Source organism: Mus musculus, chromosome 7 (assembly GCF_000001635.26).
Source record: "Mus musculus strain C57BL/6J chromosome 7, GRCm38.p6 C57BL/6J".
Taxonomy (NCBI): Eukaryota; Metazoa; Chordata; class Mammalia; order Rodentia; family Muridae; genus Mus; species Mus musculus.
Genome location: NC_000073.6, coordinates 28,573,348 through 28,599,020, shown reverse-complemented (window position 1 = coordinate 28,599,020; position 25,673 = coordinate 28,573,348). Strand labels below are relative to the sequence as shown.

At 52.2% G+C, this 25,673-nt stretch overlaps 1 protein-coding gene across 3 annotated transcripts in view; it reads left to right on the top strand.

Moving 5' to 3' along the window:
• The first annotated feature begins 836 nt into the window (after positions 1 to 836).
• The window catches only part of Pak4 (p21 (RAC1) activated kinase 4), a 39,366-nt gene continuing 14,529 nt past the window's right edge, over positions 837 to 25,673 (top strand). For 2 of the 3 annotated variants that reach the window (NM_027470.3, XM_017312296.1), the window contains exon 1: positions 837 to 986. The gene's annotated coding sequence lies outside the window, so the exon portion shown is untranslated. Of the gene's footprint in view, positions 987 to 22,347; positions 22,494 to 25,673 lie in introns of those variants that run through there. The other variant, XM_017312297.1, reaches the window with a different exon arrangement.

Here is a 25,673-nt window from a genome sequence, read left to right as displayed (position 1 = left end):
AATAAACAAATAAAACCCTCAAAATCCTTGATGAGAAAGCATTTTTAAATTTTTCAGTAAGACCTAATGAACCCATAGGTGGAAGGGTGTATTAGTTTATGGGCTTTGTTTCCGCTGTGTTTTCCATTTTGATTAATTTAAAAACACTTAATTACACTTATCCCTCTATTTTATGTCTATGGCTCTCTTGTGGAGGCTACAGATCAACTCCTGGGAATCAGTTCTACCGTGTGGGTCCAGGAGATCAAACTTCAGGCTCGGCAACAAGCGCCTTCTATCCACTGATGCATCTCACACACTCGTGATTGACTGACTTAAAAAAAAAAAAACTTATTTAAAAGATTAAGATCAAATAGTGTCAGATTTCCAGATTCGGACAGAGCTTCATTCAAAACTTGCTTTCAGTAGTCATAAACCAACTAGCATCCTATTAGCTTGTTTACCTGTAAAATGGGTGTTACAACAACAGGGTTGTGTTAACAGTTTACAGCAGAACTAGTCGCGTGCTAACAAAGGCATAATAAGTGCTTAAGAACTGTTTCTGGCCTTTATGTTCTCGTATTCCACTTTACTTTTTTGGGAGCCCGTGGGACTCTGCCACGCGAAAGTCGTTATTTCCCCTTTAAGAGGCGGAGTGGGCGGGGAGTCAACGATCCCGCACCTTTTCAAAACTTCCCAATCTCTGCTCTTCATTCTCCACCTAGCGGTCTCCGATTGGGCCACTCGCACCAATCAGTGGTTTTAGGGAACCCTGCCCGGCTCGCTGCCCCGCCTCCGAGTAGGCCCCGCCCATCACCCGGTCAGCTCCGTTGCCATGGGGACTAGTGGGCGGCGAGGAGTAGGGGAGGCCCCGGATGTTCATTGGGGATTCAACATGGCGGCGGCAGTAGCCGCGGCGGCGGCGGCGCGAGACCGCTGAGGGCGGTACGCGGGCACAGAGTTCTGGGCCAGGCAGCTAGGCCGCGAGCGACCGCGGCGCCAAGCCGGTAGGTTAGGGGGTTACCGTGCAAGGGGTTTGTGGCTGGGGGCGGGTGGGTCTGGGCACGCGCCGTGGGAGAGCGGTTATTCGGAAGGGGGCGGGGCCGGTCGGGTCAAAGTTCACTCTTGGAGGGGAGGGTCGCGTGGAAAAGGGTCGCGGGCCCAAAAATGAGGGAAAGGGGAGGGGACTGTCGCGACCAGTGGTTAGACCGGTGGAGGGGGCGTGGCCGGGTTTGAAATTTGTGCAAAGTTTGGAATACTAAGTGGGGGCGCATAGGAGGGGCTCGGAACGGGTCTCATAAAAGGGGGCGCTCAGAGTAACTTAAGAAGAGGGTGTGTCTGTCAGGGCTGGAGGTCACAACCTAGAGAAGTGGGCGGCTGCCCGGTCAAAGATTTAAAAGCCTCAACCGGAGGAGGAGGAGGAGGTGCTTGAGTTTTAGGTTTTGGGGGGGTGTCTGAGACAGCCCTTAGGTAGAAGGTACGAAGATAAAAATCTGACGGGTGAAGATGTTCTGGGAGGGCCAGAAACTAAAAACTCAAGTGGGGCACGTGCGGTGAGGAGGGGGACCAGGGACATCTAACAGAGCCTTCGAAAGTGTGTCCTGGTGTGTGTGGTGGGAGGAGAAGGGGAGCCCCTTCCCACTGATAATGAAGGCCACACACTGATAAAACACTGATGATAGGCTGGGCTTCCCTCTCCGCGTTAAAGCTCTGTGTATGTACTCATTTAGCGCGCAGTACAGCATCACTGGAGCCAAAGCTGTTATTAAGAAGCTAAGTGATTTGCCCCAGGTCAGCTAATGAAGTAAGGTGAGCAGCTGGGATTCCAGCTCCGGAGCTCTGTCCCAGAGTGCTTCTGTCTCCTGCTGCCTTTCACAAAATCTTGGTGCTGGTAAATGTTTAACGAGAGAGCGCGAGCGAGAGAGCGCGAGCGAGAGAGCGCGAGCGAGCGAGCGCACCGTGTATGCCTGGTCTTGTTTCATCCCTTATCTTGTGAGATGGGTGAGTTGGGTGTTAGAGAACACCCCTGTTTTCCAGGTAGAAAAAGTAATGCCAAGAAAGCTTTGTTAAGAGAAAGGAGCTTTGGTCTGCTACCTGCCACAGGGTCCACTTCCCAGGAGGTCTGTTCCTGGAAGCCACTCCCTGGGTGGGAACAGAGTGTCTGTTTAGCCTCCTTGGAAGGGTGTGACCTGGGAGGGGAGGTTCCACTGGGCCTATGGGAGTGGCATGCTGGTGGGTGGCCCAGAGTCCAGTGAGCCTCTGATTGGGTGGGTGTGACCTTAGGCGCTCTCTATTCCTGACACCACAAGCTCTCCCTGTGGCCTTCAGTGGTTCCCAAACGCTTTACAGTTTGAGCCTTGGTCCTCCTTCCAGGGTTTTGACCTCCTGTCAGCCATCTTTCCACTTCTCTCACTCATGCTTAGCCAACCGTGGGCAGCTCTTGGCTTTGCTTTCTTTGGCCTCCATGGGAGAGCCCATTCTGCCTTCTCCCGGTTCTTGGGGCCATATGCACTCCTGCTGGATTCTGGGCGCTTCTGGAGCATCAGCTGGCCGCAGAGTGTCTGTGTGTGTGTGTGTGTGGGGGGGTGTCCTCAGATACTGTAGCAAGGGGACAAGAGGCACTCAGCCCTACCCTCAATGCCTGCTTGGTCACTCCCATAGGAGCGTACTAAGACCAGCCCTCAGCCAAGGACACTGAGCCTAAATGGAGCAGGGACAGGGAGAGTGCCTGTATATGCTGGGTCTGTCCTGAGGTTCCTGTCCTTGGAAAGTCCCTCAAGGAAGCTCTGAAAGATGAGTAGGAGGGACAGGAAGGGACACAAGGTCAGAAAGGGCAAAGGTCCTGGCCTGCTAGTGGCTCAACCTGGGAAGGACCACGTATAGTAAGTGCCTCCGTCTCCTCCTGTGTAAAGTGGACCTAAGAACAGTGCTGGCTGTGGAGGGTAAGATAGGCACCGGGCAGCCTGGCATGCTGTGGAAGTACTAGTCTCATCGCTGCCTCCCAACTTTCTCCACAGCCAACCCACCCCCACCCCCACCCCCTGTCTGCACCCGACTGTGTCAGAGAGCTGGCATACTACCAGCACCAGATCTGTGAGGTCACCCAAATTCCCAGCCTTGTGGTGCCAGCTTGGCACAGATAAGGAGAGATGGGGGTTGTGCCGTTGGAGACCCAGTTTCAGGCCCCTGCCTTGTCTTTGGGTCCTGAGCAAGTGTTTTTATATTGACTAATTTTGTTCTTTATGTGCTATGGTGGGCTATCGAGAAAAGCAAGCTTTCAGTGTTAGGGAATGCCCAGCCCTCCTTGTCAGGCCACAGGAGTCCAGCCAGGGATGCCATCCACCCAGCACATTACCCCGCTCCATCCCAGCTTCCCTGAGGAACTGGATCAGCAAAGCCGCCGGCCGTCACTACCTAGAGGACAGCAGCCTAACAGATGCCGGCTCTGCATCAGCACCACCTGACCCACCCATTCCACAGATCCAGATCTGACCTCTGTCCTTTGAATGCCCCTGTTTGTCTCATGTCTGCTGCTGTTTCACTGTGCACAGATACAGTGTCATCTGAACATGTCACAGTGTTCTGCAGCCTTGGATGGTCCCCTGATTTCCATGCTGTTCAGTATTTCTTTCTCATGATCCATCACATAGGAGTCATCACGTTTTGGTGGCCACACGGCCAGTTCCTTGCTGAGCTGTCACTGTGCTGTGATGAATATTCTAGAATGTTTCCTTGTGGGCCATAGCCATAGTGTGTCTTGACTTACTCCTTGTGGTGGAGCTCACACTGGGCCCTGATGCTGGGGCATTACTCTCCTAGAGGTTGTGCCCAGCAGTGCGCAGAGGTGCTTTCATTGACCCACCTGCTGTGACTGTTGTGCCTTTGGCCACAGTGATTTCCTCCACCTAGACATGATGGACTGCCCCACTCTGCCAGGCATTGCACACCCAGGGAGATGGCTTTTGTGACTACTTGACCATGATGCCCATCTAGCAGGCTTCAGGGCTTTGGCTGTTACTCTCTAAGACATATATAACATTGGCCACGGCCTTGACCACTCTCCCATGAGGAGCACCTTCCAGGGTAGACATTTGAGAAAAGGCCTGACTTGGTAGGGGTGAGCCTATTTACACTCTGCCTGAGTGGTTGCTGCATAGCGAGCTAACGGAGCCTGTCAGATTTGTTCCTGGACGGTGACACCACATAGGTCAGAGGAGGAGGTTCAGGCAATGGGGAGGGTTTTTTTTTTGAGAAAGAGACATCTGATTGAGAAAAAAAATGAGCTTTCAAAGAGTGGGAAAATAAAGCAGGGGGTGGGTACTGAAGGTATAAATGCCAGGGGCCAGGCACATCATAGGAAGGGCCTGGGTGGCACCCACCAGGATCCCTTTGTAAAGCTTGCTTAGCCTAGCTGGGATGTGGCTCAGTGTTTGGAATGTTTGCCTTGCACGGGGAGAGGCCTGGGTTCCATCCTAGGATCATATAAAACCAGAGCTGATGGTGCGTGCCTAACGCAGGAGGTACGATCCCCCACCCCCCAAAGCCAAGGCAGCAAGGATGTTTTGAAAGGGAAAAGCGATGATGGAGGGAGGCCTGTGTGCATTCTTCCCCCATGTTAGCTCACCTGATCTTGCAACAGTCTTTAGTCAAGAGAAAACAGACCCAGAGAGACAGACTTGTCTAAGGTACCTAGCATGCAAGTAACAGAGGGAGGCAGGATTTGAACCCTGGCTTCAGGCTCCAAAATCACTGTTCCTCCTGACAGCCTTCAGTGACTTTAAAGTAGCTTTGGTTGGGCAGTGTTCATTTCCATCCCCATGGATTTCACCCAGGTCCCTTTTCAGACAAGTTCTCTGGGGACCTGTTGAACATGAGAAGTGATGGATGTTAAGTTCGTGTCCCCGCCAGTACTACTGTGACCCTGCCCTTCCTTATACACCACTATGCACCACTTCTTGGCCTGTGGCTTATGATGAGCTATGTTTCCTGGCCAGACGCCGGTCAGGGGTGTCCCCAGCAGCTGTTTCTTACATCTCCCTATCAGACTGGTAGCCACAGATGTCGCCAGTAGGAAGCTGTCCCTTTCCAAGTCATGGCCAGGGAAATGGATTGCCCCCTTGCTCACCCGGGGCCAGAGCTTATTGTCTGCTGGACAACTTGGCTCACAGGAAAGTTTGGTGGGGGTGGGAGGTTCTGAGGAAGGTCAGAGGGGAATTCCCCAGATCCCAAGGGAGCACACAGTGACAGTAGGACAGAAGCCACAGCTCATTACAACCCGTCTCCTGGGACTGCTGGTGTCCTGCTCTTTTCCAGCAATCCAAGGGACAATGGGGACTTCCCTGACTAATGTACAGTACTGGCATGTCTCTTGGCCGGTCCCCCTTATGAGGAGCCTCTGGGGAAGAGACGGCCTCCTCCCTGGTGAAATGGGGGTGGTTTCAGTTCCCTGCTCGCCAAGCCCCAGGCAGATGTGAAGGACGACTGCATGCAAAGGACTCCTCAGCTCAGAGCCTGATGAGTCTTCCATAACCTCAAACTTGATGGCTTTCCCAGGTGTGCCTCCTGGCGCCCTGACCCTGCCTTTCCCTAAAGCATAGCTGCAGTACTCAGAACCTCCCCTCGCCACCCCCAGGCCACCTCCAGCTCCTGCACGGGTATCAGGCTGTGTGCAAGGACCCTGAAGACCATCTGTCACTGACCTCATTTCTCTTCCTGCACTCTCATAGGAAGACACATTGTTCTGCATGTGTGTGGATTACCTAGTCTCTACACAGTCACTGGGAACCACGCAGTCAGGACGGAGAGTGGCCAGGATGCTGGTCACCTTCCCAGCACAGCCCATTGTCCCCAGATCCAGAGATTCTCCTCCTCCTCCTCACCACATTTGTTCCTGCAAGCACTCCCTTCCCTTCTATTTCCACTGAAGTGGTCCTCCTATTCCCTCACCCCGCTGTGAAACAGAGTATCCTGCTGTAGCCCAGGCAGCCTCAAGCTCTCTATGACCCTCCTGCATGACCTCCCAAGTGCAGGGACACACCTGGCTTGTAGTTTTCATTTGTGCTAAAGCTCTGGGCCACAACCGAGTGCATCCCTGAGTACCCCGTGGCCCCCATGCACCCTGCCCTTTCCATGCTGCGGATGGCTGAGTAACCAGACGAGACTGTGCTGGTGTGAGTGTCTAGAGCTGAGCGTGAGGGTCAGTGCTGTGCACCTGAAGCCCTGCAGCCTGCCAGGTCGGCGCTGACTGGATACTGTGCTCCCACCCCCAGGGTCTCAGGACCACACAGTCTGCTGCTGCCTTCCGGCAGGATGTCATCCGGCACTTTGACTGTGGACCCCGGGTTGGTGACCTAGGTGCTCACTGTTCTGAGTCCTTTAAATGAGTGCTTTGTTGAAAGGTACTTCAGCATCCTTTGATGCCTCCTGGCTGGGTGTGGTGCCGTGTGCCTGTGATCCCAGCATTCAGGAGGCAAGCAGAGGGACTGAGTTCAGGGTCAGCTTGGGCTAATTAGACTTTATCTTAATAGAGATAACCGCAGAGCTACTTCCCCGGCGGGTTGTTCGGGGGACATACGGGTAATTCAACAGGCAAATGCCGTGGCAGAGGTTGTTGACTGCTGGGTTTAATATTCAGTGCTTCTTTCTTTGTTGCATGTTTTTGTGGTTTTTGTTTGTATGTTTGTAGCCCAGGTTAGCTTGGAGCTCACTGTAGCTCATGCTAGCCTCAAACTAGTTAGTGGTCTTCTTGTCCTGTCATCCCTTGTGCTGGGTTTACAGGTGTGAGCCACCAGTCCCTGTTCTGAGTATGTCCTGAACTTACTGTCATCAACCCAGGTGTCACACATCTCCATTTGTAGGGCAGGAAATGATAGCCTGGAATGCTGTTCAGAACAACTGGCCACTGTAAGCAGGATTGGAGATTAGACCCAGGAGGGCTGCTGCTAACTGTGGCTAGCACTAGGGCCACTCCCAGTGCTAAGAAGGCTCATCTTTCCTGGTGTTTTCATTCCAGGCTGCAGGGCAGCTCTGAAGGGACCAAGACAGGTGGGGCCTTTCACAGAGAGGATGTTCCACCCCTCCCAGCCCTAGGAACTCTGAAAAAGTCCCATTGTGCAGGTTTCCAGAGTCCTAGTCTGGTTTCACCACTCCCACAGGACAGAGTGGCCAACCGTCCTGGCCAGTGGAGATGCCAAGGCTTGCCCCTCTTGTCTGTCCCCACAGTTAGCAGTCAATGTGGCCAGGGCAAGAAAATACAACACTGGAGACTTCCCCACAGAGTCACACACACACACACAAACACACACACACACACACACACACCAGGGACTCCCTCAGGCAGTGTTGTTCCTCCCTTGAGGGATCTCCCACTCCCTGCTGCCCACACGTCTCCACAGCCCTTGCCTTTTCTTTCCCCACAGATCTCCACAGCAGCCACTCAGAGATTATTCAACCAAAATGCTGTGTCCACATACAGCATTACTACTTAGTGTGTGTGCATGGTGCTGGGGATTAAAGCCAGGGCCTTCGTGCATGAAAGACAAGAACTCATTACCGAGACAAGTACACCGTCCCTCACTGGAAGATCTAGGCACTAGCAGAACTATAGAACTACCACTGAGCCATACCCCCAGCCCCTCACGATGGAGTCTAGCTAATGACTCCACCTCAGAGCCACGCCCTCCAACCCAACTGCACTGCTTTTTGTGTACCCAGTGTATGCAGGACCCACAGCAGGACTTGGTTGCTATTGAGTTCTGCCCTTGCTTTGAGACAGGATCTCTCACAGAATAGAAACTTGCCTTTTTTGCCAGAAGGTTCCCAGGAGCCTCCCGTCTGTTACCCATGGGCTTACAGGTCTATGTAGCCTACCTAGTTTTTTTACTTGCGTGTGAGAGACTTGAACTTGAGTCCTTGTGCTTGCTGAACAGGTTCTCTGTCCACTGAGCTAGTTCCTCAAGTCTCAGTTCTATTGGTTTTAAAAGGCTTGTTACTGTCAAATGTAGAACGATACATAAAATACAGTTATATGAACCAGGAATTGTAAGGTGGCTCTGCATGCTTAGCCCCAGCTCAGAGGCACAGAACTCTAGAGCCCACTCATCTCCCCTCAAATCATGCCCTCCATGGGGCTATCCCACCCTTGGTGGCCATGGTGTGTGTGTGCCCTCCTGAATCCTGGAGCCATCATGGCTGCTTTCAGGCTCATATACACGGAATCTTCCAGTCTTTGTACCTCCATTCTTTCCCCTCAGCCCTGTGAGATAGATCTGTCTGGCTGTAAAATAACACTTCCTTCATCTCGTTGCTATACCGCATCTGTTTCTGAGTCCCCTGCCGTGCTGGGTTGTGTGTATGTCCACTCTTCTCAGGGTCTCTCATGTCCCTTGTCTTGCCAGCCTTTTCCCACAGACCACTCCCAGGAGCAGAGGCCAGGGTGTCCTCACCATCAGGAGACAACTTGATCATGGTGAGAGTTGGCTTAGTCCACAGCCTCCTGGTGTGGTCAGACTTTCTAGTTGACTTTGGACAGGTTTTATTTGTTTTATCTATTGTTTTGCATATTTTGAGACAGTATCTGACAGCATAGCCTAGACTAGCCTCAAGTTCACAACAATTCTCCTGTCTCAACCTCCAAAAAGCTGGGACAACCCTTTTTCAGCCATGTTTCTGTGAATTCAAGCTCTAAGCTGGTGGTGGTGGTGGTAGTGGTGGGAGGAGCTAGGTGGAGGTCCATGTGGGACGGGCCAAGAGTCAGGGATCCCATGCTAATCCAGTCTAGTTTAGGGACGAAGACCTTGACTAAAGAATCACACAAGTAACCAGAACCAGGCTGTCACCTCTCACTACCTTTCCTGGCAGTGGGTTTGAGGAACAGTCTTCCTTGGTTTGTACACCTTGGTCTGGTCCTCACGCCTCCTTCCTCTTACCCCCTCCCCCTTTAGTATTGTCCTCTCTCCCAGTATAAGCTGACTCCTGGTGCGTTTTTTCCTTGCCACCCCCTTCTTCAAACTGCTCCTGCCTTCCTCCTTTCCACTAGCCCATGAGTCGGACTCTCTTATCCCCCCTTCCCACAGCCCCCATAGTCCAGCACAGCCAGAGGATGCCCTTTGAGGACCTCTTGCAAGGCCCTAGACACCCAGCCCTCACCCTATTATTCTTGACTCTTCTCTACCAAAGAATTCCCGGAACATTCCAGGCTAAGTCCTACTTCAGAGCCTTTATCCTTTTGACAGCCCTGGCCATCTTGTCAAGTCTCTACCCTCTTTTAGGGGACTCCTAACCACAAGTCTACAATAGCACCCCTACACACACACACATACACACACACACACACACACACACACACACACACACACACACACACCATGCAGCTGACAACCCAGCTTGCTTGTCCTTGTACTCACATCATAGTTGCTCAGATCCTGTTGTGGCGTAGTCCCTGAAGGTTTATGGTGCATTCCTCCATAGCCTATCTTCACATTGGTAGGCTGGGGTAGAGGTTCCGTGCTGTCACCTTGTCCCTTACTATGTTCTCATTGGTTTGTATACAGTGGTTCTAAATGTTGGGGGACTGGCAGAGTGAGTTACACTGACTGGAAGTCACTGTCAGAGTGTGTACTGTGAAACCCAAGTATGGGCATGCCACCTAGAGAGCCATCTGGCCCTAGTTCCTGTGGATGTTCCTTGGGAAGAGCCTAGCGGGGCCTTTGAGGAATTGAACACTGGGGATCAGGTCCCAAGTTGGGCCGAATTTAATGTGGCTGGTAATAATTAGCAGGGACTTGACCAGATGGCCACACTGCAGCCCGGGCCTTCCTGGCATCCCAGGGGTGCCACACCATGTGACCCATTTTCCAGATGAGAATCTGAGCCTCACACCTGTGGGGATTCCTTGGTACAGCCACAGCCTGGTGCCAAGATTATCCTGGTGTCTCCTCCCATGCGATTGGCACCTTCCTGGCAGCCATCAAGCAGGACAGCTTTTCGTGGCCTTCAAAACTCAAAGGCCCGGTCAAGTTACCTGCTTGTTCTGCCCTCAGGCTATCTGCCCTTTTAATTTTCATTTCTCATTTCTGAATAAGAGCCTTTGTTTGCAAGGTGGTGCATTTTCTCATTTCTTTTTGCCCTTTTTTTTTTTAAAACTTTCATTACTATCACGAGGATGTGTGCATAGTGCATGTGTATGAGAGTTCACAAGTGTGCTATAGTGTGCTTGTGGAGCCAGAGGACATCACTGTGAATTGGCTTTCTGTTTCCATCTTTACGTGGGTTTTGGGGCTTGGACTTGGGTTGGTACCCATTGGGCAGTCTTGCCTTCCTAGCCTCCCAGTCCGTCTTTTTATTTATGTCTTCTCTCCTGGCCCTCAGAACAGTGTCATGCTTTCGCAGCAGGGCCCTTGCCTGCTTACTGTGGGTTTATTCCAGCCACTTTATAGTGGGGTCTCCACCCTTCACTCCATAAGATGCCTGGCTCCTCAAATTTGACCTTGCAGTGTAAAGACCTCCGCAATCCCCTGCTTTTTCTGTGGCTCCATCCTGGGCCTTGCAGAAGATAGGTAGGGTGCCCAGAGAAGCTGTAATTTTCCTGAACAATTTCAGGGGCTAATTAAAGGTTTTCCTTGACTAATCAGCTTACTGTTTAATTATCATGGAACAGGCGGAGAAATGTGGAAGACTCTGCTAGGGTCTCCCCAGAGTGTGGCAGGAGGAAACCAGGGTGGCCCTTGGTAGGCTTAGCAGGATTTGGGGATACCCTGCATCTCCTATGAGCCAGCCAGAGTCACTGTCCCTTTGTCACCTCCTCCAGTTATTGTCTGCCTAGTGTTCTCACCTTGCTTCTTCTGGGGGACCTGGCTTAGAGGTTAGCACCCCTTGAAGCCTTTGCAGGTGCTGGCCTGTTGGATATCAGCCCCGCAGCTGCCTGTAACGTGGCTGCTCATAGCCGCCCACCACATCCTGAGTAGGACCCTGTGGGGAATGCTTGCCTGGTCCTAGAAGCTGCTGGTCCTGAAGGGACAAGGGCTTTGGGAGTGGAACTCTGAGAAGAGGGCTGGTAGTGGGAGGAGGTGTAGACAGGTCCTTCTGGGAGAGGCTGCTGGCTGGCTGCTGGCTGGCTGCTGGACCCCATGGGTCCTGGAAGTATCTGGAGGGGGAAGGACCCAGAGATGGCTGCACCAGGCATGATTTCATTCCTTGCATTCCTAAGCAAGGCCCAGACTTCTGGTGGCCCTAAGTGGGGGAGGGTGGCCTGGAGAGAGACCTCTGGACACTGGCCCTGCCCCTCCTTCTGCCCCACTGTCAGCCTCTCTCTGCCTTCCCCTGAGGTCTCAGGACTGACTGAGTTCCTGGCTTGTTCCTGGCTTGTCCCATTACATCAGCAGGAAGACTCACCAGGTTTAGGGGATGCAGGGACCCAGACCCATGCCATTGAACACCACCCCTCACTATAGAGGTTTTCAAAGTGCTTCTGGTGGCCTGAGGGAGAAAGTGGCAGGCACACTTGTATTAGCTTTCAGGATGTGTCAGGACCTCCCTGTACTTCAGCACAGTCCGGGGAGGCAGGACTGTTACTTGCATTCACAGACAGGGCGGTGGAGGGCCATGGTAGATTTCTATGCCGCCTCTGCTCTAGGTTTCCATCCCTAAGCCATCCAGAAGACTGAGCAATACTCTGCACACACTTACACACGACCACACATGCACATGCATATTGCTGTGGCCCACCCCCTATCTTGCCCATGTGTGCCTTTCCCATCTCTGGCAGAAGTTTCTCCTGGGAGGCTGGAGGGGATATGTCTGCAGGCCCAGGACATTGTTCCCATGGGAAGGATGCTGACGTCACTGGGCCTGCTTCCCACCCTGCCCTCACTCCTGGGACTGAGGGATGCAGTGTCTTAGGGTTGCTGTGTCACCTGCAGCCTCTAACCACTCTGTGGGCTCATGTCTGGTCACCACTGCCAGCTATAGTTCTGACTGTTCGGGTTTGCACTGTCTGCTGACCCTAGCTTGGTGCCAGCAAGGGCTTGTGTTAAAGATGTGAATATCACATTGTAAGAGCGTGCCTTATTTTAATCCCCGACAGCTCTGGCTGTGCCTCCTCCACCTCCTCCAGGACTGCTTCCTCTCTTTCTCTGGATAAGGCCTGGGCTCAGATGTCCCAGTGCCCACATGTGGCAATGGGGTTATGACTGGCTCCCTGCCAGGGAGGCTGGGGAATTGAGTGAGTTAGCATGTGTATGTGCAGCCTGGAATGGCTGTTGCTGTGTCATTAGGGGTCATTAGTGTCCCCATTGCTGTTGTTACATTGTGGCCGGGGAGGGCCATGCTCCCACAGATTTCCTATAATCTGGGCATCTACCTTCATAAACATGGGACATATGTTATGCTTCCTACCTGCCCCAGGTCCCTGTCGCCACTTACAATAGCTGCTATCTGTGGTCCCGATCCTTTTAAAACAAACTCTGAGCACTATGTACTTTAGCCAGGAAGTTTTCAGATTTGTCTCTTGACATGAATCCCATAATAGTCTCACACTTCCCAACTAAGTTCCAGTTGTCATTCTGTCCAGTTTGGTCTAGACCAGGTCCAAGGCCTCTTGAGCCGCCTTCCATCTCTACATTGGCTCTCGTGCTCTCGCTCTCTCTCTCCCTCTTGCTTTCTCTCTCTCTCTCTCTCTCTCTCTCTCTCTCTCTCTCTCTCTCTCGTGTGTGTGTGTTTGTGTGTGTGTATGTGTACATGTGCACAATTTTGAAGCTATAGCTGTGGGTGAACATCTGGGTTTAATAGTTTAATGACTTGATGTTTGCACAACTGTCAAGTAAACTTTGAGGATAAAAATTTTTAAGGGAAAAAAAAAAAGAAAAGAAAACTGTAGTGATGTATACCTGTGTTTCCAGCACCTCCAGAAAGTTCCAGCCCAGGCTGGGAGGGTAGGGAGACTGTCTTATAAACAGACAAACATTGTTGAGCAACAGAACAAAAGAGTGGTGAGGTGCACTGAGTGCCTCCTGCTCCTCCTCTGAACAATGGAGCCTTCATGCCCCCTCCTCCATACCTTGTGCAATAATAGCATGGGGCTCACACATCTTATGGCTGGCCTCACTGCTGTCCCATGTCTCTAGCATGGGCACAGAAGAGCCACCAGGGGCTGCCACTGCCCTCAGGACAGTTTATTTGATCTAAAATAATTTCTTCTACCCTGTGGAACTAGCTACAGCAGGTCTGGACAGGGATACTCGGACCAGGATGTTCTATGTCACAGGAGTCGAACCTGGGAGTGCCTAAGTGTATGGCGAGGTGTTTGTGGCCTGGGCTCTGAGGGTTCTAGGGATCTGTCTCTGAGCTTTTGTCCCCCAATGCAGCAGGATGTAAGGGGCCTGCTGTGTTTAAGGAAAAGGCAGGGTGTAGGCAGGAATGGGCTAGAGGCAGAGGGACTGAGCCAACACAACACATATGCAGAAGGTTGAGGGCTCAGCTTAGTCTACAATGCAAAGTCTAACCCTATACAAAGTGTGGAAACTTCTGGGTTCTCTTCAGTGCCTAGGTATCAAGCAAATATCCCATGTTCCACCCAGAACAGGGGAGAAGTGCTGGCAGCTGCCAGAAAAGTTCCTTTCCAGAAGTAAGTTCTTAGGAGAGCTAGCTCACGCTTGCAGCCTCCCTCCTTCCCTTTTACTGCCCAAAGGAGAACAGAGAACCAGGCACCTGCTGTGCTGGGTCCTCCACCCAGGGACCACCCCTTGTGGTCGCTGCAGCACTCCACATCTTTCCCTAGGTGGGAATGGCATGAGATTGGCATCTCCTGGCCACAGCTTGCTCTCTGGTCTTTTGCTCTTGAGAGCTCTCCAGCCAGTGAAGGAAATGCCAGCAGAAGTGTTCTCCAGCCTGGCCCGGCTCAGGGCTCGTCCTGCCCAGGCCCCTCCACCTGCCTCCCACCCAGCCCGGCACTGAGAACTTGGGAGATCCTGGCTCTTCCAAGGATGGGGATCAGTTTCAGTCCTGTGCTCTGTAAAGGGGCTGTGATATTCTCCTGGAGGGACCGTGCGCCAGCAGGAAGTCTCTTTTCTGACCCTGTGCCACCCTGGTTCCCCTCAGGGAAGCCACTGTAGTGATTGCTCCCAAGGGTCCAGGTTGGAAGCTCTGCTACTGGATTAGTAGTTTGGAGTGCAAACCCTACTCCCACCTCCGTGAGCCTCACTTTCCCATTTTAGAATCTGTGTACAGGCTAGTTCATCACAGTGAGGCACCCGGGAGCTGGCACCTTAGTGTCCTCAGTGGCAGCTGTGGGAGTTACATCTCTGCTTGGTATCCTAAACACCTGACAGAGGCAGCCGAGGGAAGGAGAGGTCTGTCTGGGCTCGGGCTTGATTGAGCAGTTTATCATGGCAGGGAAGGCACCAGGCAGAAAGTAAGGCAGCTGATATGATGTCTGCCTTCAGGAAGCAGAGAGTGGTGAGTGCTGGCACTCTTTCTCAGAGGGTATGTGTGTGTGTGTGTGGGGGGGGGGTGTTAGATTCTCTGGAGTCATGGGTATTTGTGGGCCATGAGAGCTGGGAACAGAACTCATGTCCTCTGGAAGAGCAGTAAGCTCTCTTAACCAGTGAGCCATGTCTCCAGCCTGTCCCCTTCTTTTCACACTGCAGCCCATGGACTGGTGCTGCACATTTAGGAAGACTCTTCCCCACTCAGCTAACCAGTGTGTAAGCACCCTCTTAGACACACCCAGAGGTAGCTTTCTGTAGTGGTTTTATCCAGAGCTTGGCAGCCACAACAATATTGTCCTTACTGCCTTTCACTCACTTGTCCCTTCATGCTGGGTGAGGCTGAGGGCCAGCACTAGTGAGAACTCCTGCTCTAGGGGGCCAGCAGAGTGAGGGCTGCCATGGTGACGCCCATCTGTGAAACCAGAAGTGGCTGCCTGGAGGGGGAAATCTGTAGGCTGAGGCCTGGAATAGGAACTGGTTTGTGGAAGAAGAAGCGGAGAGAAGGCGAGAAGAGCGTGTTCTACCCTAAAAGATGTAAGTGTGGTCATGGGTGCGGTCCTTGCACTCCACTTCTGCAAGTCATGAGTTTGAAGCCAGCCTGGATCACCTAATGAAGCTTTGTCTCAAAACAAAACAAAGGCCAAAAGATGGGAGCAGGTCTGTCACTTAAAGAAGTTGCTAATGTTCTTAAGTAAAGTTATATCTTGAGGTACCTGTGTTCACACTGCAATTGTAAGGCGTTATGAGCCAGATCTATCACAGTCTTCCTCCATCTTCCCTCAGTCGGAACAGCTTGCAGAGTCACCCAGGGCCCCCATCAGGATGTGGACTTTGATCTGATCAAGGCTGAACATTCCATCACTAGCGTCCCTCCCCTCTGAGGCCTGTTCCAGCCACACCCCTTCCCACCCTTAACCTTTCTCCAGCTTTATAATTCTCTCATTTTAGGAATCCTTCCACAGAGAACCTTCTGGAATTGTCTTCAGCCATGCAGCCTAGTTCTTGGGAGATGCTTGCAGATGGTTGTGCATGTTGGGACCCCCCGCCCCCCCCCCCCACTGTTGCTGGGTGGCACTCATGGATCCCCCAGGGTGTCGCACCATCCACCCATGGAGGACATCTGCTTCTTTCTAGTTTTTTGGCTATTACAAGGAAAGCCTCCGTAAACGTTCCCAGAGTGGTTTGTGTATGGAGTATAAATTTTCGTTTTTCTGGGACAAATACCCCAACGTGTAATTGCTTGGTAGTGTGACAGTTATAGGTTTTAAGGAGGATACCAGGCTGCTTTTCAGAGTGGCTGCGCCATTTCCCGCTGCCATCAGCAGCGCAGCACAAGCAGGGCCCTGCTTCTCGGCAGGCTCGCCAGCGCTTGCACTGTCACTATTTTTTATTTTAACTCTTGTGGTAAATGTGTAGCGCTGTCTCGCAGTCGCGTTAATGCGTGTCTCTCTGGCTAATGGCTAATGCTGTTGAACATTCGGTGTGCTTATCTGCCATCTGTGGATCTGCTTCGGTGACAAGTCTTCTGGCTTCTGCTCACTTTATTGAACTGTTTGCTTTTTTACTGTTCAATTCTGTGAGTGCTTTATCTTAGGCACCAGGCCTTTGTCAGATATGTGGCTTTAAATGTTTCTCTGTCTGTTGCTTGCCTTTCTTTTCCTCCTTCAGTACTAGGGATTGAACCTAGGGCCTCTTAGGTGTGCTAGGCAAGCACTCTATCACAGAGCCACATCTCTGGCTGTGGCTTGTCTCTTTACCCTTTCATATGAACTTTTGCAGAAAAAAAGTCTTCTTTAAACAAAACAAAACTTTATTTTTAAGTATTTAGATATTTGTATGTGTCCTGGTATTTTGCCATGCATGTATGTGTGCATGTATGTATATGCACGTGTATGTGCCTAGTGCCTGCAATGTCCAAAAGAGGGCATTGGATTCATTCCCTGGGACTGGAATTCAGATACTTGTGAGCCCCTAGTAGGTACTAGGAACTGAACTCAGATCTTCTGGTAGAGCAGCCAGTGCTCTTAATGCAGAAAGTCTCAAATTTTGGTGAGGTCCTTACATTGATTCCTCTTTTGTGCCCTGTGCCTTCGGTGTGCAGTCTGAGAACCGTGAGCTGAGCTCTGCAGGGTTTCTCCATGTGTGAGTGCTGGAGATGGACTCAGGGCTCTCCCTATGGTTGCTTAGCAGGTACCTCTGGGCCTCTTACTGTTTACCAACCGTGAGTTGCCCTGGCCGGCTGTGAACTCAGTCTATAATCCAGGCAAGCCTTCAATTTAGAATCTTCCTGCCTCCACCTTGGTTTTGTTTTCTGGACATTTTAGGGGCACGATCCTTTGTGAGTTGTGTGCAGTGTGGTTTCTGTCAGGCTCCTTTCCGTGTGCTTAGAGGAAGCTTTCATGGGAGATGGCGCTTTCAGTTGACTTTCCCAGTTACCACAGTATACTGTCACCTCACACTTACCAAACGAGCAGAAGAATAGGCATGCTGGCTCAGGCCTGCAGTCCTGGCTCTCAGAAGGAAGAGGCAGGGAGATCTTTGCCCAGCTGGCCTGGGCTGTGAAGTGAGCTCCTGGTGGGGTGTGGGTACTGAGAGGAGTACGGCAGGGGCTGGGCAGATAGAAGACCTGGGCCTTCGCTTATCTCAGGCAGCCACCTGAAATGAGACACAGTTTGCCCTCCTTATAAGGTTAACCTCAGAACATGAACTGTGCACAGGACCTGCCACTTCCCTCCCAGGTACACATAAAAGAAGTGAAAGCAGGCCAGATGTGGTGGCACACACCCGTAATCCCAGCATTTGGGAGGCAGAGCCAGGTGTATCTCTGTGAGTTCAAGGCCAACCTGGGCTACATAGGAGTTCCAGGACAGCAAGGGCTGTTTAGAGAAAAGGAAAAACAAACAAACAAACAAACCCAAAGACACAACAAAGGCAAAAACCTGGGAGCAGGGAGTGGAGCAATATGTGTACATCCAGTTCTGTGCAGCGTCCTTCACAGAAGCCAGAAGGTGGGAACAACCCTGCAGCCCCCCATGAGTGGAGGAAAGCCAGCAGGTACACATATGGCACATTATTCAGCCATAGACGGGGGTGAAGCCTGGTAGATGCTATTGTGTGGCTGCACCTTAAAAGCTTTGCGCTCAGTAGAAAACAGCCAGGCCTAAGGAAGGGTGATTGTGTGATCCCACCTGTGTGCAGGGCCTAGAATAGCACAGGGGGCAGAAGGTAGAAGAAGTTATGGGATGGGTGGGGTAAGGGAAGTGAGGCTGGCTAAAGGCTGGGGTAAAAAAAAGTGCTGAAGGTTCTACAATACTCAGAGTATATAAAGACATTGGGCTGTTCACTTCTAAGTGAAAATGATAAATATTGTGTGTCTTTTACCACAGTGGGAAAGTGTATTTTAAGAATCTCGTTGGTTTTCTGAGACTCACATGTGTCCCTGACAAAACTAGAAGCTCACCGAGCTCACCTTGACATCCCTTATTTTGCCTCGTGGGTGCTTTACACGCGTACACCACCATACAGGGCGTAAAGCCCAGTCCACGGGCTGGAGAGGAGGCTCAGAGGTTAAGAGCACTGGCTGCTGTTGTAGAGGGCCTGGGTTTGGGTCCTAGCACCCAGCTCACAACTGCCTGTAACTGCAGTCCCAGGAGATCCAATGCCCTCTTCTGACTTCTGTGGGCACTGCACACACATGTCCACAGACATACATATAGGCACACACTTATGCATAAGATGAAAATAAATCCCTAAAAAATGAAAACAATCAAGTCATTTTGGTTGGAGTCTATTTCTGGGTTCTCTGTGCACCTCCACTGATCTGCTCCTCACTGTGACAGCCCCACTATCTCTGTCTCTCTAAGTGTGTGGCAGGTTTTAATGTCTAATTGGAAAGGTGCCTCCCACTTTTCTGTTTCCCCCATGGGACTTAGCCTGACATTTCTGGAACTTTTCCAAGATCCTTGCACCTCCCTTGACCTCATCCCCAGTATCCTACTTATCACAGTGTGTGTGTGTGTGTGTGTGTGTGTGTGTGTCTGTGTGTGTCTGTGTGTGTGTGTCTGTGTGTACACGTGTATGTGCATTCATGTGGAGGCCAGAGGTTGATTTCCTCAGGTACTTTCCACACTGTTGAGGCTGGATCTCACTGAATCTGTACCTTACCAGTTAGGCTCGACCCACTGGCTAGTGAGCTTCAAGTGTCAGCCTGTCCCCACTTTCCCAGCACTGGGTTACAGACACATGCTTCTATGCAAAGCTTTTCACATGGGTGCATACTTACGTGTGGGTCTTCATACTTATGTAGCAGGCACTTTACCAGCTGAGCCATCTTCCTAATGTTGCTTTTCTTAGAAGATGAAATGTTGGCTGTCCCCATCCATAGCCCCACTATCCTGGCTACCATCCTCACCTCTTTGGTCCATGCTCCATTCTGACTGCTTTTCTCCACATCCATTCTGGTCTACTGGATCCTGCCTTCCCCCAAGCAAAGTTACCGCCTTAAGCGTATGCATGCCTGTCCCGGGCAGCCTGCCACAGCTCCTCGAGGCCTGCCTCCACTACTTTGTCCTCCCCTCAGGCCCTGTCCTTGCTGCCCCTCCACCTAGCCTGTAGGTGAAATTCCAAGTCTCATTTGTGTGATACCTGATCAGAAGGCCCATGGGGCATCTGGTGGATACATGGTGACCTCTTGCTGAAGACCGAGTGCAGGGAAGGAAGTTGCATGTGGCTACAGCAGGCGACTGCGACTGGGTAAGAGTGGGTGGAAATGAGGGCAGATGTGGGCATGGCCTGGGGCTCCTGGTAGGGAGATGGCTGTAGCTGTGAGGCCCCAGCTGGTTTTCAACAGAAAGGAACACATCAGATTAGCTTCACAAAGGTCCACCCGACCCAGCAGAAAAGCAGCAAAGGTATTGAATAGACACTTGGTGGAAGAGAACAATCACTCTACCAGCTTCTGTAAGCATGAGAGGATGCTCAGTGGATAGAAGTAGAAAATGCAAATGAAAACCAGGCTGAGCTGAGCAGTGAAGGAGCAGACCACTCCTGTGCTGCAGAGAACAGAGATGGACTGGCCCACTGATGCTGCAGGTGAGGGATGGCAGCCCTAGGCTTGCTGAGGGGCTGGGGACCGCGAAGTCATGGTGCAGGGCCACTTGCATTGCCCACAGCCATGCTGGCAGCACCTGCAAAATGCCTGCTGTGCCCTGTTAGCATCTCTGCACTGCCACCATCCTGGCCCCATGGAGCTGGCTCAGGTAACCACAGCACTTAAGGGGGCCACCTAAGGGGAGGACCAGCAGTCTGCAAAATGAGGCATGGTGAGAATTGTAAGATGTACATCTAAACGTGCATACATAGTCTTTTCCTTTAGCTCCATGACTTGGTGTTAGGATGCATGCTGAAAATTACCTGACACCGATATTACAGTAGAACCGTTACTATAAAGGAAAACACTTTCTTGCCCCCCTCCAGGGGAAGAGAGGGATGGTGCCATCCTTTCTCTGCACTCTCAAAGCTCCTGGTCCTTCCCCTAACCTGGACTTGTGGCCTTGTGTGCTAGAAAAGCTGAGCCATGCGCAGCCCCGTCCCTCACTGGGGTCTAAGCAAGGGCTCCATGTTAGGCTGCATCCGCTTGCATTGTCATGGGGGTGAAGTAAGGTCTTGCTGTGTAGCCCTGGCTGGCTTGGCATTTGCTTGTATCCTAGAGAGGCCTCACTCGGCAATCCTGCTGCCTCAGCCAACAGAGTGATCCACCACATCTGGCTGCTTTCTTCTTCTTTGATATTGAGATAAGGTCCTAATTGCTCAGAATGACCTTGAATTCACTGTAGCTCACGTTGGCCTTGACCTTGGGGTGATCCTCCTGACTCTTGGGACCATCATCCTTTGCTTTTCCTTTTTGTTTTGCCACCTTTGGTAAAGTCTCAGAACTGACTCCTCCCTGGACATTTGTGCTTTATCATGATAGGCCCTCAGTCCTGTTACAGAGGACTCCCATGCAGGTCAGCCATCAGCTTCCAAGCTGCCCTTGTAGGGACCCAGGAGGTCACAGTGGAGGTCCTGGTTCCCGTGTCTGGTGAACCTTAGCACGGACTCATGGGCTAGCACCTTGCTTGTGTTGTACCCACGAGAGTACTTACCAGGTCCTCAGTGTGTTTCCACCTGACTGCTGCTGCCTACAGCCTCCGTCCTCCCTCCCAAGCGCCGTGTGGCAGGGCATGCTTCGAAGTAGGACAAGGTGCTGTGTATGTCACATGCTGCATTTTGTAGGGCTCTTTAAAGAGTGCAGGTGTGTTCGGAGAACTCATGGGTCTCTCCAAAGGAAAAACTCAAGGGCAGTGGGGTGGGCATATCCTGCCTCTATTTACCCTTTGGTGCCTTTTGGCATTGGTACCATGTGACTGTAACTAGAAACACAGGCCGAGATGAAAAGGACAGAGACAGACAAGCTCCTGTGTGACAAGCCATGATTAGTGAGTCACCCACTCAGCACTCCTCCTCTTGGACCTGTTTCCTGGAGCTGACCAGAGCTGGTCAGGCTGCATCACCTCCCCCACCAGAGCTCAAACCTGCTGGTCTGGTTTGGGAAGGTGGCCCTATCTGGCTTGTCTCTGGGTGATTGCTTCCTAGGTACCCTGCCCCCACAGGGAGGTGGTAACCAGAGACCTGGGAATGTGGGGTCTCCCAAGCTCTGTTCTGTGGTGGGGAGGGGGTGAGACTAGAGGGACACAAGTGGCACTGTCTACTTGTTGGTTGTCCCCACTGTCTTTATAGGGACTACAAGCCTGTCACAGGCCCTTTGCTCATTAGACCAGAGCCTTCTAGGCCCCCTCTCAAACAGGGCTATTTTTGGTCAGATTACCTACCACTGAGTCCTCATGTATGCTATGAGCTAGGTAGATTCAGGAGCTACACAGACAGTAGGAGACAAGAGATCATAGCTGCCTGGGCCAGGGCCAGGCCCAGAGGCCACGTGTGGACAGCCTGGGCTGGTAGGAAATGCTTCCTGAGCAGGTTCAGGAGACAGGCTCTGGTTGGACCCTCACTCGCTTTTGGTCCCAGAAAGACACAGTCTGAGAGGCTGCCTGGACAGATCCTTTCACTGAGAGATTGCACAGGAGACCCCTGCTCAGGGGTAGCAGCCAGCTGGGCTTTTCAGAACAGATCAGGAGCAGAGAGAGGGAAGATACCCCTTCCAGAGCGGCTTGTTCAGGATGGAAGCTCTGAGCAACACTGCCTCGTTCAAAGCAGCTAGTTAAAGGCACAGGCGTCAGGGGAATCCTTAGGCCAGTCATACAACCTCTCTGGACTGCTCTCTGGCTGCTCTGCTGTAAAAGAGGCCTGCAAACGTGGCTGCCCTGTGCTGGGCACTGCTCCTTCAGAGTGAGCCACTCACCACAGGGAGGTTAGTGTGGCATGTATTGGTCCCAGCTCTACGCCATCCTCCCTCCCATCATCCTTATCTCCACTTTCGACTCCCCTGTTTGTACTACTTGCTGTAATCCAAGCTCAGGGGAGAAAGAGGATGGGGCTTACACCCCACCTCAGATTTCCCACCTAGCCCACCCTGAGGTCTCCAGAGGCACTATCTTATACCCACTGGTCCAGAAGCCACCCTCTGGTGTGCAGTCTAGCTAAGCCCTGGTTTCCTGGGCCTCTGTTATCCAGTGTGTGTGGAGGGGGAGTTAGTAAGATGGGTGTGCCTGTTGTAGTGGAGGCAAGTCCTGCTGAGACCAGGCTGTGGCTGGGGTCCTTGCCAACCCTCCTCTCTGGCACAGCTATGGGCCTATTGGCTCTAGCCCCACCTTCCGCCTCCCTGCCTCCCGCCCTCTGTGGGTGGGAGCCTCAGCCCCAGCTGAGCTGTTACCTCGGTTAGGCTTTCCCCACCACTGTTAGCCTAGGGTGCATAGCCAGCTGATCAGTCTCAGGGTGCCCTGAAGCCTGTTCCTGTCCTCCTCTGCACTGGGAGGTCTGGCTACCAGTTGCCCTTGGAGAGGTAGCCCAGGAAGTCAGAAGAGGATGGTGGAGGTAAGCAGGCTGCCTGTGGACCTCTAGGAGAGGGCGGGACTAGCCACTGGAGCCAGTGTGACTATGTGGGACAGGCCACACCTTTCTTGAATCCAGGGGTGGAGTAACTCTGGTTCCCATGTGTGAGGGTGCAGGCTCCTGGGGAGTTGGTGTCTGAGCACAAGCCTCTGTGCCAACATCTTCCTGATGACCCTTGAGTAGACGGTGTTGGGGGTTAGGAACTCAGTGCTTGCTAAGTGCATGGGCCTGTAGTTGTGAGGGTCTCAGGTCTAACCTTGTAGCTTGGGTTGTAGTCCTCAGTATATCTTTCAGCAGGTCTGGCAGTTATAAGATAAAAGGATGTATGTACACGTGCCTGCAGAGATGTTGGGACCTGTTATGCATAACAGCTCTTGTAGTATGACTATAGGCATCTTTAGGGAGTGCTCCCACTGCCTTTTTGGAGGTGGGGAAGCATCATATTTCATAGGGGTTTACGGTGGGTTGCTCAAGCCCAGCCCTTGGACTTGCTGAGCCTGACCCTACAAGCTACATCCATGAATTCTCCCTGGTGCCTCCCAAGCTTCCTCCACCAGGCTACGCTGCGACTTGTGTTTGAGGGGCAGGAGCTCAGCTCTGAGCTTACCTCATCATGCTGTACAGTAAGCACTGGCCCAACCACCGCCTCCCGGCTCACGCCCCCATGACAGCTGTCACTCACATGCTTAGTTTGCTGTAAGATAGAGAATGGGGGACTATGATTTCCAGCTAGTCATGGTAACTGCGTGTATCTTGAGATCCAGTACGCCCATCTGTCTGTGGGCTTGTTTGGGTTACTGTTGCAGGGTCTGTGATATGACAGTGTACGTTGTACTAATAGTTATCACTGGCTGCATGGCAAGCGCCGAGGTGTGTGAGGTGCCGAGTGTTGTGTGGCATGGCAGGGCTGTGGACAGGAGCCTCCTTTCTACCTGTCCTTCCTCCAGGGATTCAGGGGACTCTTAGGTTTTCTGTGGCAGCCATCACATCCTGGGCACTAACCAGGCACTATGGGGATGAGTCCAGGATGCCTGCGCCTGGCCAGATCGGAGGCAGTAGCTGGCCAGACAGCTTCTCTTCAGCCTTCCTCTGCAGTTCACTCTTCTCGCCCATGATGCATACAGCTGGGGATACAACATTCCCCATCCTAACCCCCAGGCAAAGTGTGGTACTGGAGGGGACTGTAACCGGGGTTGTCACTGGTGTGCATATTCAGCCTCTCTCTGCTGCAGAAGCAGCAGCAGGAATGGAAACAGCAGCAGCTGTGTGAGCCCCATGGCAGACCCTGTTCTACATATGTGACTTGTGTCGTCTAAATATTCCCAGCAGGTAGAGACTATCACAGTCTGCCGTTTGCAGACAGAACACTGAGGTCCAGAGAGGTTAGATGACTTGTCCACATGTGTGCGGCTGGAATGGCTGAGCCAGCACCTGGGTCTGGACAGTCTGCTCATAGGCCCACAGAGCACCTTGTACTGAGTGGCCAAGAGAGACAGGCCCTGTGCAAATGGGGCTGTCCTTCTAGCAGGAAGATGTCCATAGAAGATCACCCAGACAGGATGAGAAGAATAATTGTGACAGACCTTCAAGGAGACACTGTCCTGGCAGCTTAGAGAAAGAGGGCAGGGTACGGTGGTAAAAGCTGTGAGGTTGGGGAGTTTCTGGGCCCATCCTGTGCATGGCCTGCTGGGGGAAGACAGTGTTGCCTCTGGCCAGGATGAAGAGAGCACAGTGGTAATGGCACATCCCAGCACCAGGGCACAATCTCCGAGTCATCACTTTGTGGGACTGTCCCTATTGCAGGGACTCATTGCCAGGGCTTGGGCTCTTACTGTGGATGGCAGAAGCTGCCCTCAGGTTTCCCTCCAAGGCATGGCTTAGCTAGGCGTGCCTTCCTGTAATGTGAGGACCTGTGGCAGGTCTTAGTGAGATGCCCTTGGTCCTGGTGAAGACACACCAAGCTCCTTCACTGGACTCCTAGGTGTCTCGGGTGATGTCCAGGCAGCTTAGGACAGAGGCTCTGGGGAATCCTGTTTGCCCCATCTCCTTTCCTGTGTGTTCATGGTCCAGACTCATCACTGTGACAAGATTAGTACACATCTCCCCAGATAGTCACTGAGTGTCTGTGTGTGTCAGACCCTGCTCAAGGTGCTAGGGGCGGGACGCTCAGAGGAAGGGGCCTATAGTCAAAAGGACTATGGTGCCAGGGAGTGATAAGGGTCACGGGGAAGTAGAAAGTTGTGTACCCAATTTTGTTAGGTATCAAGGTAGCCTTTCTTGAGGGTTGGTTGGTTGGTTGGTTCTCTGTGTAGCCCTGGCTGTCCTGGAACTTTGTAGACCAGGCTGCCCTTAAACTCAGAGATCCGCCTGGCTCTACCTCCTGAGTGCTAGGATTTAAAGGCATGTGCTGTCATTGTCTGGCTGCCTCTCAAGGCACTAAGACGTGAATGTAAAGAAGTAAGCCGAGGTTCTGAGCAGAAGGCTTTGTAGGTACAAAGCTGGGACAGGCATTGATGTCCCAGTTTGGATGTCAGCTAGACGATGGGGGGGCTGGGGGAAGCAGGTGTGTGAGATGTGCTGGTCTCTAGCAGGTAGGACTGTGTGATGTCCATTGGAGTCACACCTTTAACATTCCCTCCCCATGGCAGCTTCTCTGCTCTTAGGGGTCTGGTCATTGTCAACAGTTGTCTCTGCCTCCCCTTAGGTCCTTCCTATGAAATGGAGTCCCTGGCTGGAGCAAGGGCCACTGAGAAGCAGTACAGTGGTGGGATGTTACAAGACCTTTGTGGGACGGAATGGGTATCCCTGAACAGTGATTTCACTTTTGTAGGCCTCAGTTTCCTGGTTCGGGAAACAGGAAGGAAGAGGTCTCCCCAGCCACCTAGATCTGTTTGCGGGACCCATGGTAGACCAGTGTATGTACCTGTTACATGCCTGCTGTGTAAGCCACCAGTGTTGCAGGCTGACAGCTTTGGATAGGCTGACACTATCATGCTGGGGGGGCGGGGTGGCTAAGCTCTCTTGAGTGGACAAACTGGAGGCCAGTGTGCCCAGGCCCAGCCAGGTGGTGCTGGAGTAAGCTATGCCAAGCAAGCTGGGCCTGTAGAGTTCACATTCCGTGCCCTGGCACCATCTTGAACCTTGGTTTTTGGACTGAGCAGA